Genomic DNA, 17,899 nt, shown 5'->3' with positions numbered 1-17,899 from the left:
CTACGCACAGTTGTGCTGACACGCAGTCAACCGCAGTCAAGAGCCAATAAGAACGCGCTATCGTCGCTAGTGGCTCACCAATAGTAAGCAAAATCCAAGGCAACATGGCGGCGCACAGCGACAGCGTTGAAGTGTTCGATCTTGGGACAATCTCGCCTGCTTCCCCGACGTTTTGTCAAGCTGGAACCACCGCATGCAGCCTTGGAAAATACAGTCCCCACCGCTCCCCAAAACGAAAAAGCAAGCACTGCGACCGGCGAACCGGATACGTCGCGCCGAGTCGGCCGGGTGGGGCCAGCGATCACGTCACCCCCTCTCCTCTTTCGGCTCCTGATTGGTCGAAGTCACCCGAACGCACCGCAACGCTTCGGAAATTTGAGCGAGTCTCTACTCGCTTGCGTCGCGCTACCGAGCGTTGCGGGAAGGCGCGCGTCGCTCCGCAAGCGACCGCGCCTGGCCGCAAGGACTCCGCAACGCACTCAAACGCGTTCAAACGCGAATGTGCGTATAAACCTTAACGCGAAACGCCGCGGGAGAGAAAGACTGCCCGCGGGTCAGTTCAAACTCAACAATCTCCCGTCTGGCCAGAGGTTATGTCAGTGCACCGAGTCCTGTCCAATTCAATCAGGGCCTAGTTAGAATACCATTGGGAGCAGGCCCTGACGCACTCTCGACCAATCGAACGAGTAACACCACCCTCACCTGGACGTCAAGGGCTCAGCCCGTAAGGTCAGGTCCCACGGCTCAAAGCCTAAACATTTAGACATGAGCCCCGGCTGCATTCCCGGTAAAAAGCGTTCAAAAGACGAGGACAAAATATAGAACAAACGCGACATATATGGACTTTGTCGTAACTGGCAGGGGGTTCGAGTGAACGCAAGTGGCTTTCTCTTTCTTTGTATGCGGCCACCGACGTTTAATTGCACTGCCGTTTTGGAGTGAGCAATTGTCTGCCGTGGTTTTTCACTACTTTGTCTTCGACTTTTGTGCTCTTTTAAACAAGATTATTACCTACAAATTAGTGCATTACTCGACTCTTATAGAAATCTGGTTTTGTTTCTAGCCGTAGAAAAAAAAATGACTCTGATAATTCCGGCGAGATGAGCCAAAACGTGCCTCACAAGGGAAATGGTTTCGCAACCACAAAGCCTAAGCATTAAATACGTTTAAAAACTAAATAAACGGATAAATTGCCCAACACAACAGAAATGCATCTCGCGAGCATAAGCACACCGAAGCACCACAGAGGATTCAAAGAACATGGAGACCACCTTCGGGGCTTCATCTAACGCTACGTCTACGTCTGCTCGTCCTCGGATCATGTTGCAGTGGCTGTGGGCGCAGCTATCCCCCACAGCCACTGAAACATGATCCGAGGACTCCGCCTTCGTGGCTTGCGACCGAGACCCGCGTTTTTCGCACTTCGTCTGATTTACAAAACGGCCTGCCCTGACAAGTGTAGTTATGTGTTTTACTGTCTGTGTAGATTTATGTGCCTAAGTGCCCCGGTCCTGCGGTTAAGGGTGAACACTTGCGGCCGTGGGATAGATAAAAAAACTCCGTCCGTGATGAAGAGCTGTAGGTTTAGCACGTACCGGGTATTATAAATGAATTCTTTAAACAAAACGCTATCTTTACGGCGCGCAAAAGTGCGACCATATCTACACTCACTCGTATCGAAAGAACAATGTTCAACAAACATTATTCAAACCAATGTGGAAACTGGTAAGCAGTTGCTCAATATAGCGCAAAGTGTTCATACGTTTTATTTTTTAAACTAATAATCTACAATCTTTTATTTTTTATCCGTAAAACTTCGAATTGGTACAAACTAATTTTACAGAAATAACTTCAAAATGATTCGTATCTTCATTTTGCTGCAAGGAAATTTAGAGCGGAAACAGTCTATTTTCATTCTCTCGCTGCGCGCAGAAAAAAGTTTTCTGTGAAATTTGAAATGTGTATCGAACATCGTAAAAAAGCATTTCTCGGGCTGGAAATGTGCATCCATTTTCAGGTAGAGTCAATTGCCAAAAGTATTAGAGACTCTCTTGGAGTTGTTATCCAAAATAACACGTGGATGGACAATTACACCAAAGAAGAGGCAAAAAATAAGGTAACTATACTAGAAATCAGAGGGAAAATATTTGATTGATTTATCTAAGTAATGTTTATTGTTTGCTTCCAGCTTAAAAATGTGGTTTTCAAGATAGGCTACCCCGCAGAATTATACCAAGAAGATGTCTTAAAGGACATGTATAAACACGTGAGCATATTGAAGTTCAATTTTATTTACATGTTTACAGTGTGTCTGAGTAGTGCATCACATAAATAAATACAAATGTATTTAACAGCTATATCCAAATGCATTCACTCTTGGATTACTTTTATTTATCAGCAACCTAAAGTCGGGGTCACGCCGCTTATGATTCATGCAAAGGACAGTCTGCATACCGATTCGAACACGAGTCACCGCGAGATCCGTGCTTCGAATGCCGTATGGCAATGAGTTCAATCAGAAATTTTTGCAAGCGACATTCGAACCACCGATATTGCGGTGACTCGTGTTTGCACACTGTCTTTTGTATGATGTATAAGCAGTGTGACCACTTTTTACTTAACTAGCGCCATTTTTGTCCAGTGCGAAAGAACAAACGTTTTATGAGAAAACTTAAGAAAAATATTGATAAAAGCGTTAGAGAGCTGATTTAAGTGGATGTAACGGACTTTCATGTGTTTTATGCAGGTTGGGAACGTAACGCTAAATGATTCTTTCCTTGATATTTACCTGACCTTCAGGAAAAACAATGCTATTCACAAATTACAGAAGGTGCACAGTTCCTACAATCGGAGCCAGCAGTAAGTGTATATTTCTTCCTCCCTTTCAAAACATTTACAGGTGACCTGGTACCCGATTGCAGTGTTCAGATCTGGTGGTATTCAGAAGAAAAAAAAAAGGTTTAGACAAATATCGAGATTATAATTGAGTTATTGTATTTGTATGAATATGTTTCTTAAACTACTACGATAACTCGTCATTTGCTATTTAATTTGTAAGCATTTTAGATTTGTTGCTCTATTTTGCTGGAAACGATACGTTTTCAGCGGAAAAATTGCAAGAAATTAATGAACATCGACTAACGTTTGGTGCGCAACCCAAGATTCTCTTCAATATTCCACAATCTGGGTTAAATACACCAGCTGCCAAAGTAGAACACCTGACCGAAAATTGCCACAATTAAAGTGAGCGCCTCCTCATTCCTTAATGATTTCCTTTTGGGGAACCTACAGACCATGATGTGAATTGTACGTAACAGCAGACCAGTCGCATTGTATAGCCTATCAACTAATATTAGCCGATTTATGTTTAAATTTTAGGGAAATTAAATAACCCAAGCGATTGCCATCTCTTTTACTATCTCAGGTCTTCTGTGCATAATTATATCGCAAAGCAAAAAAGTCGTATTTGTTTCTAAAAAAAAAAAAAAAAATCTGGGTAGTTCATATTGTTTTTTTTTTAGTCAAGGCAAGAAAAACATGTTTGAGAGTTAGTCGCCGCGTTAATAATGGGGGTTGGCAAAGCAAAACTTTCATTGTGGTTGTTGTTGTTCTACATATATAAGTAGAGGGGTGCTAAAAAGAGTAATTGCATAACCTATCGCATTGTATTACCTATCGACTACTATTAGCCGATTTATGTTTAAATTCTAGTGAAATTAAATCACCCAAGCGATTGCCATCCCTTTTGCTATCTCAGGTCTTCTGTGCATAATTGTATCGCAAAGCAAAAAAGTCGTATTTGTTTCCAAAGAAAAAAAAAAAATCTCGGTAGTCCATACTGTTTTTTTTTTTTTTTTAGTCAAGGCAAGACAAACATGTTTCGGAGTTAGACGCCGGGTTAATAATGGTGGTTGGCAAAGCAAAATTTTCATTGTGGTGGTTGTTGTTCTACATATATAAGTAGAGGGGTGCTAAAAAGAGTAATTGCATAACCTATCGCATTGTATTACCTATCGACTACTATTAGCCGATTTATGTTTAAATTCTAGTGAAATTAAATCACCCAAGCGATTGCCATCCCTTTTGCTATCTCAGGTCTTCTGTGCATAATTGTATCGCAAAGCAAAAAAGTCGTATTTGTTTCCAAAGAAAAAAAAAAAAATCTCGGTAGTCCATACTGTTTTTTTTTTTTTTTTTAGTCAAGGCAAGACAAACATGTTTCGGAGTTAGACGCCGGGTTAATAATGGTGGTTGGCAAAGCAAAATTTTCATTGTGGTGGTTGTTGTTCTACATATATAAATAGAGGGGTGCTAACAGGAGTAAATGTTGCCCAATGAGTTATTCCGTCAACTTGATACGCTTAGCGGTAAACAATTGTATGAAGTTTTGGTATAAATTTCTAGCTTAATAATGATAGTGTTCGCAGTTACAAATATGGGGTAAATGACTGAGAGGTTATGTCCTAAATATAGGCCAAAGGGAATCTTTCGTATTCGTCATTTTTACGTTTTACAACGTCTTAACCGGGCACCTGTTCACACGAACAGGCGCCCTCACTGGTTTGTGTACTGGGGTGCTACCATTGCTCTGTGTTGTAGCGCACTGAGTCTGCTGGCAGGCTCTAGCAGATCTGGCTCTATGCAGAAAGAGGCGGAGTATGTCGGACAAGGCAGGCAGGATCATTTCTTTAGATACTTTAATTAACACGACAGCAGTGATGAACTCGTGTCGCTGAAAATCCCGCGTCGATGGCGTGCCGCGAAAATTCTGATTCGTCGATAGGGTCATGACGTCACAGCTACATGAGCTCGCGCGTGAATTTTAAGTTTTTTTTCCGGAAGTCGGCTGGCCAGGTGGTGGAAGTAGCCTTCGGGAGACGAGGGAGATGTGCGGGGCCGGGAGTTTGCGTTCGGCGCGGGAATGATGAGAGGGTCCGCGGGATGATGGATTTACGTTCAGATGATGCTTACTCGTTCGAGTCACCAATGCGGAGTCACCAATGTAGTGATATGCGTTCTGCTAAAATATATAGTTTATTGAGCTTATTGTTACATGGCCAAATTTGGGATAACGATGAAGACGCAATGTCGGCGTCTGTCCCGGCCGCTGGTCCCGTGTCGACTTGCCTAGTGCAGGCTTGCGCCTTCTGTGCGTCCTCCTTTCCCGGTACCACCTCGCAGCACATGTATCCGTTGGAGAGCGGTGGTCCCAAACGGCATGTCGGTGATTGGCCACCGCTGTGCGCGAGGTCTTCCGAGAATGCGGTCTGGGGGACATATCGCTGGAGAGGAAAGCAGCTCGCAGCTACGGCAGTCGGCCGCACCCCCACAAATCAGTTGTCTTGCCTCCTTACACCAGATCTAAAGTGTTTCATCTACGCACTCGACGTATGCATCTGGGCGTCAGCAGTTTCTATCGACACTGTTTAAACATTATTGCGGAATGGCTTAGACATGGAATGTACCTGTTTGGGACCAAATCCGCAGTTCTTCCTTTCACCATAAGAGGAGAAAATTATTTGGCGCTCTCTGTAAATGGAGAACCACTAGAAACTGTCGAGATCCACCGATCTACACTCTCTGTAAATAAGAAACAATTATAAATTGTCAAGCCCCACCGAATTTCGGGTATAGTTGTAGACCGAACCCTTACGTGGAATGCACACGTGTTGTGAATGAACAAAAATATAATAGTGTAATTAATGCTTTGCGCTGCATTGTGTGAACCAAATGGGAAGGCGCAACATCATCTCTCCACCACTTGCGCTTAGCACTGGTACGACAACCGCTAGCCTACTTCATACTAGAACTTCATGGCCTCTACGCACCTGCGAGACTCGAATACATGACTCGCCGCTTAAAGCCGGGGTAACACTGCTCATGCATAATACGAATGATAGTCTGGAAACGCGAGTCACCGCAATATTCGTAGTTCTAATGCCGCGAGAAAAGTTTCTTCTTCAACTGAATCTCATGCAGCATTCGAAACACGGATCTCGCGGTGACTCAAGTCGAGTCTGTGTGCAACTGTCTTTTGTATGATGTATAGACCCTTTTGCAGTTCACAAACATGAACTGGCGCTTTCTTCCCAAGTGACTTCCGGTGGCTCCCTCTTTGCAAGCATATCGGCTTGCTTATGTCACCAGTGCAAAAAACTATAAATGCTGCATGGAGAAATACGTTGACGATTTAACGAGGGCTTTTGCTGCACACTTTAACGCCTCGGAAGAGGCAAGCTGTATTACAAAAATATGCGAAAAATTTCATTAACGAATTCGCGCTGCTTTGTTCTTTTGGCGTTCGCCTGGAGATTTGGCGTTTCATCGACATTACGAGCAGCGAAGTTAAGGTGGGCTTTCTTAATTCCTTTCACGAGCCGGAAGTTCTCTGGGACGTCGAAGACTGGAGCAACGCTTGGTGGCGTTTGCCATGAAAAGGGTATGCGGAGGGCAAGTTCGTCTGCTTCTCGCGCAGGGGGTAGCGGTGACGTCAGAACGCCGAGCCCTGATTGGCTGATCGAGCCCCCCTATCTGAGCGTCGTCTGCTTCTTTGCAACGTCGTCTGCTCGCAACGTCGTCTGCGTCTGTTTTACCTTTCCTGCGACTTTCGGAAGTGCAGAGGCCAGATTCACGAAACGATATTACGCCAAAAATGTGCGTAAGACAAAACTTAAGAACAAATTCGTATTCACGAAACGAAATTTTCGTAAGTTTTGCGCAGGTTACGACAAAATCCTAAGACAGCTCCGAAGCTGTCTTACGCACTTCTTACGATCAAATCAGCATGGCCGACAACGTCGCGGTCGCGACGACCCACGGACGTTTATTTTTTTACGTGCGGTTCTGACGCGTCCCGACTTCAAGCAGCAAGAAAAAAGTAAAAACTACTTGAAATGACCACGACGAACAAGAACGCTGGATCCACAAACACCCGGGAAAAACCCCCACGGCCACGATCCCACCGAACGTGACCAAACGAGCTGGGCAGTTAGGCCTAGCAGGCTCTCCGCGACTCGGCGACCGTCTGCCCACGACCGGCTGGCGTGCTGAGTGGAATATGCCCGCGCGACTTTTGTGAACCCTTCCCGTATAATATTTTGATTGCTGACCTCAATTTTAGATTAAGGGGTCAATTTCTTCCTCTTGAAATCTCCTTGTTTCCCGAGGCAACGGTGACTCTCGCCGATGAAAAAGCGGTGAATCTCCGACAGACGCAGCAAAGATAAAGCAGCCATCGCTTTGACCGCTTTGACTAGCAGACGTAAAGCAGACGACGTTAACTGCGCCAACCCGCCGACGCCGTTAAAGAGTGAGGGGTCTCGCCGCACACGAATGGAGGGAAAAAGTATTTGGGAGGGAACTTGCCTCGGTTCTAAGCAAAAAAACCTCGGCGCCCCGGGACACCTCGCCAGGGAGTCCTTTGACTTCCCTCCTTGATGCGCGTCTGCTAGTTGTTAGACAAAAACAACGTACCGCTCGAGTTATTTCGTCTGCCCTCTCTTAAAGGCGAGGTCGAGTTCGCTCCGAAAGTCACAGGAAAGGTAAGACAGACGCAGACGACGTTGCGAGCAGACGACGTTGCAAAGGAGCAGACGATGCTGAGATAGGGGGTCGCGATCAGCCAATCAGAGTTCGGCGTTCTGACGTCACCGCTACTTCCTTTCTTATGCGCAGAAGACGAAAATGAGCCCACTTGCGAGGCGTATATAAAAACTGTGACCACGGCTTAAGAGTTTGCCTGGGTGTGCCTCGCGCAATCTCCGGTGTTCTGGCTTTTGCAGAGCACGGGAGCCGCCAATCTCGGTCCTTCGAATACATTAAACGTGCAGGCATTTCTTTCGTTTCAAGGTAACCTGAGGAGGTTTCTTTGATAGTCTAAATACAGAAACAACTCACTCTGCGGGATGTAAGCATCCTAGAAATCCCTAAATTATAACGATGCGCGTCCAATTTTTCTGTTCAATGAGCAATCGAAGATTGAACGTACCGAGGTCATCTCGGGCGATAGAAGGAGCATTGTTCCAGCAGCCAGAGAAACCTGTGACCGATGAAAATACGACATTTCGTTGAGATTGCAAACGCTGTTATTACAAAATGCTTATGCTTTTATGCGTAATAAAAGTAAATTAGAGTATAGTAAAATATTTAACTTTTAGCGGAGAGGGAACAAAATGCTACACTAATTGCCTCAAAAACAGGTTCACTATGTTCTGTTCTTTTCTCCCGCGGGAGCAACATGTCCGGTCGTCAGCTCTCGAGTGTGTGCTCGCTGGGTTAAATCGTAGTCCGGGCTATGTGGACAACGAGCCGCGCGCATTCGAGGTGTCACTCCGCGGTTCCACCGGTCGGAGGCGCGAGGATCCTTCGCTTGCTATTGGCTGACAGTGGTCCTGGTTTTGGAACAAGGTCCTCCTATCACCGGAGATGACCTTGGTTTGTTGCGATCGTTGATTTCTTTTTTAATGGGGAAATCGGTCGCATATCGTCATGATTTAGGAATTTCTAGGATGCTTAGAGCTAGCAGAGTGAGTTATCTCCATATTTAGGCGATCTCAAAAACCTCCTCAGGGCACTGAGACGGTATTTATGCTCGCCAAAGTTTTTATTTGAACATCTCACATGAGAGCCCAACTACCCAGAACATAATTTGCAGCTCGAAATTCGGTTTTGTTTTTCCGCGCGAATAGCGCCGATCGAGAACTGATCGGTTTGAGTCGCGCTCACTCGCTTCTCCGTGGTCATCTGGCGTCTTTTATGGTTGGGACATAATCACCTTAGATAGTCAAAGTCGTGGGACATCGGAGGCACACACTAAATACTAAAATAGGCAGAAAATATGATACCCATGCTTGTGGCTTCTAAGAATATGCAATACGTTGATTGAGAAAACAAAGTTGTACAGCCACGTGACTTTTGGCAAAGCCCTCCCCCTCTATATTTATTTTTCCCCAGTCCAGTTTCGGTTTCCGTCTGGAGCACTTCCGGTTTTTTACTTTATGAAAAATATACGTGGCGCCGTACGACAGACTTCATTGGGTAATATTCTAAAACAATGTAAATTCGAAAGGCAAAATATATATATATATATATATATATGTGTTTGAGGGGGCGTGTGTCAGTGTTTTATAAAGAACACAGCAAATCGATCACCCTCTTTTTCATAACTTTAAGAGCAGAACAGGCGCACGAGTACATAACTTTCGGTTAGAACATCTACGCCACCTGCCAAGCTACGCTCAATAAGAAACTCTAGCCTCACCTGCCACCTGGATGTTGGCGACGCCTGAAGTATAGACGACGATAAATGAAAAGGAAAACAAAAGCTCAGTGAGCAGTGTGGTTGTGGCACACGCGGCTCTTTTCCACAATTTCACTCAAGTGTACAGAGACGGATCTACCCATGATCAAAGATCAGCTTCTGGATTTGTTAAACCATCTTTAGACCCGTTTTCCCTTCTTGTAATCGCATCGATGATCCTCAGCAACAGATTAGCTCCACGCTATGCTATCAGCATTACAATTTATTCGGAATACAATCACGATTAAGAAATGCGGCATCTGAAGGGACTGTCAAGTAGTTCTCACATTCATACAATCAATGAACTGTAAAAGCAACATGGTCGGATACATTTACAAAATTCTGATTGAAGTGACTGCGGCAATACAGCCAGGCCACGGCATTGCACTTCAGTGGGTTCTAAAACACTATAGCCTAAGGGGCAATGAGGCGGCAGACTGCCTCGCCAAAAGGCCGCACCGGGGCGGGAAATTTCAACTTGTTGCCCTCTCCCGTGAAGGCACTTGGGAGATATTAAGGACGGTAGTACGCAAAACGTGGGGTTCTAAGTTGCATGACAAAAACTCTAAACGCTCCATTTTCAACGAAGTTGACCCTTAGATAAAATTCTGCGTGCCCATTTCTTTCGCGCCCAGCATAGAAACACCACTGCACAGGCTTACACCGTATTCATCGTGCAGAGTTTCCACAAAGTGCATGTGGACAGTCAGTCGCAGATGAAACGTATCGCCACTTTTATGCTCAAGATTCAAAAAGTGTCGAATAAAGCTAAATTTACTGCTCATGGCACCTAACGACAGCCTCTTGTCGCTAGGAAAGGTGCTAGGACCTCGTTTTACTCCAGTTTTACGAAAGAGTGATCTGCTTGCCTTACCTGATTTCATCTTGGAAACCAAAATACTGAACAGTTATTTAGTGTAATAGATCTTCGTCAAGAAGAACAAAGGTATGGTACGAAACTAGAAGCAGCACTCTATAATCAATTGACATTATATATTCCTGAACTGTAAAATTCTGTACTTTATACTCATATAGGCTACCTTCGTTGTATATCATCGTGCTAAATTAGCTTTCATTGCAAAAAGCGTTCGGCTAATCTAATAGGCATTACCACTACTTTATTGCATAATGTGTCGTACACATTTTACTCGCGTTTTAGTGTAGGAATTAGTGTATGTGAATTGCTTAAAAAAATCATTGAACCCGAATGTATATACCGTAAAATCCCGTAAGGACGCCAAGCAAAAATAAAAAGATAAATTGGGAAAAACAAGGCGTGGGCTATCTCTGGAGATGACACAGCGAAACTTTATCGAAAAGGAATGATAAGCGCCTGGGCACCCGCTACAAACCGCTTGACGCGGGAACTGCTCCCGCAGATCGCGGACACGGCAAATTCGCGTTTCACGATGCGATAAACAAGCGGGAATTCGCTACGAACTCCTATGTCACGGGAAGGGATACCGCAAGTGGCCGACGCAGCCGGTTAGCGTTTCACGGTGCGAAGGACTCGCAGAAACCCGCCGAGAACTCGCATCTCACGGGAACGGATACCGCAGATCGCGGATGCAGCAGATGCAAGTTTTATGGCAATAAAAACGCGGGAGCCCCCTACAATCTTGCCTGTCACAGAAACCGATATCGCGGGCGCTGATAGAGGACAAAAACGCGGGAATACGCAGCATACAAACTCACATGTCACGGAAACAAATACCGCAGATCGCAGACGCAGCAGAATCGCATTTCACGATACAATATACACACGCGGGAACAACTCGCGCGTGTTACAACTAACCAGCCATAAATAAGTACCCATTTGTCCCAAAATTGAAAAAAAAAAAACATTTCTGGGCAGATACGCAAACAAAACAGCGCGAGAAATACATGAGGCATTCCACATAAGAGAACACGGGGAGAGTCTGTGTATTAGTGCGCCGTCACTGCACTTAACAGATAAAGAGTTTTCTTTTTCAGACAACACCCAGATAGACGGTAATAATAGCCAATGTTTCAGTAAACCTTCAGCTGAGAGTGCGCTTCGTCTCGGTCCCCTTCTTCGTCCGTGTTTATTCGGCGCTTTTCGTTCAGTTACAGCTAAGAATCTAACTCGCGAGCGCAGATCGCAGACAAAAACGCGGGAACGCGCAATAAACTCGCTTCCCGGACGTCCCGGTACCGCAGACCGCGCCGTTGATGCGCGATTCCCGTCAGACATCGCTTGACGGCTAACGGGTATCGGTGGTGGGCGATGTTTCGGAATTTTTACCTTACAGATATTTAGCCAGGAAAACGGGATGAGCGATCTCTTGGGATGGGGCGTCCTTGCGGGATTTTACGGTTGTGTAATTTTATACTTTGGAGTGTATTGTAGCGTGTGCTGTGCAGTACTTAGGTCATGTGACTACTCTGAACTGTCAAGTAAGTGAACTCAAATCACCCAAGTTCAAAGGAGTAGCCGATGCTGCTATAGCGGCAGCCAATGTCTTCTTTTATTTTTATCAGTTATTAAAGAAAGGCAGCCGGTCACGGGCCCGGTTTCACACGCTCTCTAATGGAGGCACGCTTTTTTATAGTCAATTTTTGGGTTTGCCATGTCATGTAGAACTTTTCACTTGAGATACGCAAATTGCTTACCCATTGTTTCGTCATTGACTCTAGTCTTGTGCCTCAACGGCGGCAATAACAGTTCATGAACGCGTTAAAATTGAGAGATTTTTGGCGCGGTGTTGAAGGCAGCGCCAGTCAAGGTAAAGCCACTGGATCGTGGGAAATTAGCGCTAAGCTTCCGGTATCGTCGCCATTTTCGTTCATAGGATGGACAGTTTCTCCTTCATGTCTCCCTTCTTGAAGAGTCTACCTAAATTCACTAGTGATGGCTAGCTTTACAAAAACGTTTCTTTTATAGATATCAAAATGTTGCTACCCACAACCCAGCGAAGCAAGCGTAGCACATCATCCTACCGCCACCATATGCGGGGTCGGTTCTTAAAGGCATTGAAAAATAACTTTCCTCTCTTAAATTAGGCGAAAACAAGAATACCATTGTAAGAGATCTGTGGAGATAACCATAATTGCTAAGTTGGTTGCATGCAAAGTTCCAAAAAGGCTTATATTGACGAGGAACGCTTTCAGTACAATGATGCTCCATTGCAATCTAGGAGCGACTGGTTCAGAACAAATAGTTTGAAGCCTCGAAGATTTTAATAGACCAAATTGGCTATTGGCATGGCAAATGAGACCGATCATTCACTCACCTAACAAGGCTTGGTCGTCGGTATGTTAGTATTTCTTTGTGTCGTCGCACTTGTGGTTCATTAAATGAGCAGTTTCTCGTTGACCTCTCTATTTTTGGTAGGCCGATCTAAATTCGCTACAAGTGACGGGTAGCTTCAAAGAGATCTTTATTGAATGCTAAGATTTTGTTATACACACCTGCGAAACGAGTTCACATCTTCACTTACTTAGAAAGGCACTGACACGTCAAAATTATATTTTTTTATTATCTGAAACGATTGAAAACGATGCCTGGACATTACCCTCAAAATTAGAAACTTAAAAATTCAGTAATTGTGAAATAAAAAAATAAAAAAACAATTTCCAAATGCCGAATTTGAAGTTCCCGCGCGATCCGCGCCAGTGGAGTGACGTCAAATATTGAGCGGTCCTGCTACTCGAGTTTCTTTCGCGCCTCCTCTCCGAAACGCAATGGACCTTTTTCCAGTAAGCTTCTGCGCATGCGTACACTCCCGCTGTCGCCATTTTCGCAGGACACCGGGACGCGGTGCCCTGCGAGAATGGCGACCGGAACATTATCTTCACGCGTATTTAGTGTATTTTGACTCTTTGTTTTTAGAATCTGGTAGTATGGGATATAAAAAGCACTGAAAACCGATACAAGGGCACGATGCCGACGTGTTTTGACGGGCGGAGGCATGTTGGGCTGCTCTTTGTTTGTAGTTGGCAGACAACTCCCCAGACGGCGTTCCTTACTCGAAAAAGGTCCATTGCCGCCGCGACCCGAAGCGAGGAGGTGAGGAGCAGGAGAGAAAGGCGCCGGGGCGTACCGGGAAACCGGTTTCCTGCGTGCGTGCCGTGCTGCCTATCGCTAAGATTGGACGACGCTGCCCTGGCGGAGTCGCAAACAAAACTACGAGATACAGACGCCAAACTTTGTTGTTTTGACCGTTTACGATTTCCTTTTCGAAGTCTGAGAGGTCGTCGGGCAAATAAAAAAGACCACTTCGTCCGATTCCCCGACTCACCGATCACTCTCTGCTACATGCGTCGAGCGCCGCTATGCTTTTTGCGAAGGAGGATAAAAATCCAGAAGGCAACATCACACCGGACTCCGATTTTTGGTATTTCAAAAAGAAGGGCCGTAGTGCGTTCGCAATGGCGTTAAAAAAATGTTTTACGATTCTCGTTATTAATTGTTATAAATTTGTCGCCTACAAAGCTTCTAGATTTTATCATATTTGACGTCAGAAATCAAAAGAAGTGAGGAGGTGAGGAGGGAGAGAGAAAAATGCCAAAAATAAAAAGGCGCGCGCGCGTGTGGTAGAAGATTTTTCGCGATGCGGTAGCTTTTTCCGTGTCTATGACGACAATTTGCATCGTCTTAGACTATAAAGAAAAAAATACGACTTTGGGGTGTCAGTGCCCCTTTAACATTGACCATTCGAAACCTGAAGGACCCGATCAAGTTCCAATTTTTTTTTAAAAGAGATACGCGGAATGGTCTGCCAAATATCTTTCCATTATTTTTCCAAAATTATTAGACTCAGCTTCTATACCGGACGACTGTAAAATTGCTAAAGGGATTCCAATCTTGAAGTCAGGTGATGCGTGCAGTGTATCGCGCTACCGGCCGACTTTATTGACGTCAAGTTGCTGTAAGTTCTGAGAACATAGAGTTTCAAAGCATAAAAACACATTTTTAACCACTCATTTCCTCTTGTATGAGCGGTAACATGGCTTCAGAAAAGGCCTATCTACAAACACACAACTAACTGAAGTTGTTAATTTTGATTTTTACGCGTTTTAGACGCCCCGGGGGCAGGTAGATTGTTCCTTTCTAGACTTCCAGAAGGTATCGATAAAGTATGTCATGAGAGGGTAATTGTTAAATTGCATCCGAATTTGAAGAACGAGGGTTTGCTACGTTGGATTGAATCCTTTTTAATGAATCGCAGGCAGTTTGTTAGTATTAAAATGGCTACACAGATCACTGTGATTAAGCGTCGGGGGTTCCCACATGTCGGAGTTGGGCTCGTTATTGTTTTTAGTTTTTTTATAAACGACTTAATAGGGTATGAAGAAGTGCACGCTAGTATCTTTACGGAAGATTGTCTTATATTCATCATAGTTCACTCGGCCTGTGATCAGGATAAATTAAATAGATTTGTGACTAGAATAAACGAATGGTGTACCTCTTGCCAAATATATCTAAATCTAGAAAAAACTATGTATGATATTCACTCACAAACATCAACCGCTAATATTTCTCTGCAGCCTTAATGACACTTTCTAGAGTGTAAGATTTCAAATACCCTGGCATCACGATAACAAATGATATAAACTGGCGCCGCACGTCCACAAAATACTTAAAAAGGCCGATAGTAATTTGGGCTACCTCCGAAGATCTCTTAAGTTTGTGTCTGTCAAAACGAGGTTCACGATGTACAAAACGCTGATTCGGACTTTGTTTAAATATGCTTCCGAAGCCTGGGACTCTCACGTGATTTACTTTGAGCAGAAATTGGAAAGAGTCCAGCGTCTTGCGCGCGATTTATATTTTCAAGATATCGCCGACTTGAATAACATACCCAGCTTTGTTCTGAAGCCAATCTACCATCGCTTAACAGTCGGAGAGAAACCAAGCGCTTAAAACGTCCCTTCGTGATTCTTACTGACCTTGTTTTTAATAAAAAATCATTTTACGTTATGCCTCACCAATCTAGAAGTCCAAGAAACAAGCACAGTCGACATGTACAAGAATACAGATATAAAAAGTGTATTAAATATTATTTTCCCCCACTCAATACATTAGTGGAATTTGTTGCCTGAAAGTGCTGTATCATGGCAAGATGCATAAAAGGTATTCTCTTCATTGAGCGCGTGTCAAGAGATTTAGATGTATTGCCGTAATCTCTACGTAAATGAACGGGCGTGGCTTTTGATTTTGATGCAGCGCACTTTTCTTTGAAATATTTCTTTTCTTCCCACTCGAGTCTGGCAACCTTGCCGAAAGAAGCGACCGTGCTGTTATGAGCTCCTCGTTCGACTCTTTTTTTTCGCCGGATCGTCACAACGTAAGCCAACCATCTCTAGTGTACGTTCTAAAAAGGTCATCGCCCCTTACCCGGTGAACTGTTTTGGACCCGCGACGCCCAATTTGAGCCGGTTCACGCCTCCCCCTCTGTGACTGGCTGACTAAGCCTAACGAAAGAATCAGCCTGGTACGCTCACGGCTGCGACCCAGGCGCGATGGCAGCGCCATCTCGCGAAGAACATATGCAACTGGACGGAACCGGAGCTGGAGCGCCCGCCGCCCTCGCCTGCGGAGGGAGAGAGGCTGCGCCAGGTCAGCGCAACGCCGACAATGCTTTCCCTGACGCTAAGAAGCGTCGGCACGACAGCACATCCGACGACACAACTGACCACTGCCACTTTCGAGCGTCGCAGTCCGCAAGGGACCCCGACAACGACGACGACGGGACATGGAACATGGCCACAGCGCGACGAGGAAGAACCAAACAACGGCCAGACGCCATGAAAGAGAGACGCGGCCTGGACCAATATGTACTATCGTTCTGCCGAAAGGGGCGTCGAGCCATGGCAGACATCCCTCCGAGGGAACTTCACCAGCAAATCAGGACACTCGCAGTGGCACCGAAGACCATCAAGCATCTAACGGTACGTGTGGACGATGTGTCCAACACTATCACTATTACCACCAATGATCGGCTACACGCCACAAGACTACGCCAGCTCAAAGAACTTCGGGTACCCGGACAGCCCCCTCTCGAGGTGACCGTCCACCAGGACCCCAGCCGCGGCATGTCTCGTGGGGTCATACGGACACTTCAAATAGAAACAGAAGGTACCCTTAAAGAAGCGCTCGAGAGCGAATCCGCCACCATCCTCGCTGCCCGCCCCATGGGCAAGAGCCTGATGGCACTGATCACTTTTGCGGCACCCAGACCACCGCGCACCATAAAGTACTGGAGCCGACTGACTGCCGTTTCACTGTACGTGCCACGAACCTTGGTGTGCTTCCGCTGCCACGGAACGGGGCACAAACAGGACATTTGCACTAAACCGGCTGTGTGTGGGAGGTGCGGAGTGGGGCATGGCTCTGAGACTATCTGCGCCGGCGACAAGCTACACTGCGCCATCTGCGACGAGGACGGGCACCTTGCCACAGAACCCAATTGTCCTGAGAAGGCCCGACGCCTGGACAAGCTCAAGGCACGTACAGGCCGCAGATCGCGCAGCCGAACGAGACGCGCTCGATCCGACACATCGAAACGACCGCCAACACCTAGCCCAGAAAGGCTAACAGGCGAGGACTACCCACCACTGCCCATCAAGAACAAAGATTGCCAGCAAGGACAACGAAGTCAGTCGGTATCCTTTACGCCTGCTGCAAGCTATGCAGAAGCAACCTTACCAAGGAAAAGAAGTAGGAGCCGTCGACGGAATCCGTCGACCCAACGGCCCAATAAGGACCCTATCGCCGAACTCAAAGAAGCTCTGGCAGACTTGAACAAAAAACGCGCAGAGCTAACAGCTCGCCTCCTTGCACTCGAGGAAGCTCGCACAAAAGAGGCTGAAGTGGAAAGGCAACGTAGAAAAGACGAGCAGCAACAAATTGAAGACGAACAAAGAAGGAAGACTGAGGAAGCATGTCGAAACACGCACCGCCTCCAGTCACCATCCCCGTCATGCCGCAGGCCCAGTGCACCCGCCGTTAACACACAACAGACACAGGAGATTATGCCCGACTCCATAAGCACCCAGGACTCGCACACACAGCTGCTCAGTACACTACGCACCTTCATGGAACAGCAGCAGCAAATGTTCCTACAGACGCTCCAACAAACATGAGCAACTACCAAGCCCAGCAGCAAGCATTTTACCAGCAGCTACTGCAACAGAAAGCACACCCGGAACACAATGGTCACTCAGCAAGCACCATCTAACAGCGCTAGTCGCCCCCCAACCCCCAGGGAGGCGGCCCCACTTCGTGCTTCCCCAACCGACACCCGCAACCCATACCTTCCAGCACTGCCAACCTCGCAACAAACTCCTCCCCCTTGATACCGGACGTCCTCCAGTGGAACTGTCACAGTCTCGGAATGAGCGCCACTGAGCTTGGGAACTGTTTCGTTATGAGGGTCAGCCGACAGTCCTGCTGCTTCAGGAGACCAGGGGGACCACACCGGGCGTCCCAGGCTACTTCAGTTTTTTCTCACCGTCCATGAAACGCCAAGGACGCCGCGGCGAACCGAACCTTGTGCAGGCCCAGGCCGCAGTGTTCGTGCGCCGTGATGTTCACCACTTTCATATTGACACGGCAGAGTACTGCACCGCATTCCA

The 17,899-nt window shown here is 46.1% G+C and overlaps 1 pseudogene; it reads left to right on the top strand.

Moving 5' to 3' along the window:
* The window catches only part of LOC8039204, a 95,763-nt pseudogene that overhangs the window by 57,134 nt on the left and 20,730 nt on the right, over positions 1-17,899 (top strand).

Source organism: Ixodes scapularis, unplaced genomic scaffold, assembly GCF_016920785.2.
Source record: "Ixodes scapularis isolate PalLabHiFi unplaced genomic scaffold, ASM1692078v2 PGA_scaffold1__304_contigs__length_218370807, whole genome shotgun sequence".
Taxonomy (NCBI): Eukaryota; Metazoa; Arthropoda; class Arachnida; order Ixodida; family Ixodidae; genus Ixodes; species Ixodes scapularis.
Note: the sequence above shows the minus strand (reverse complement) of the source record. Positions and strands in the feature narration are given on the sequence as shown.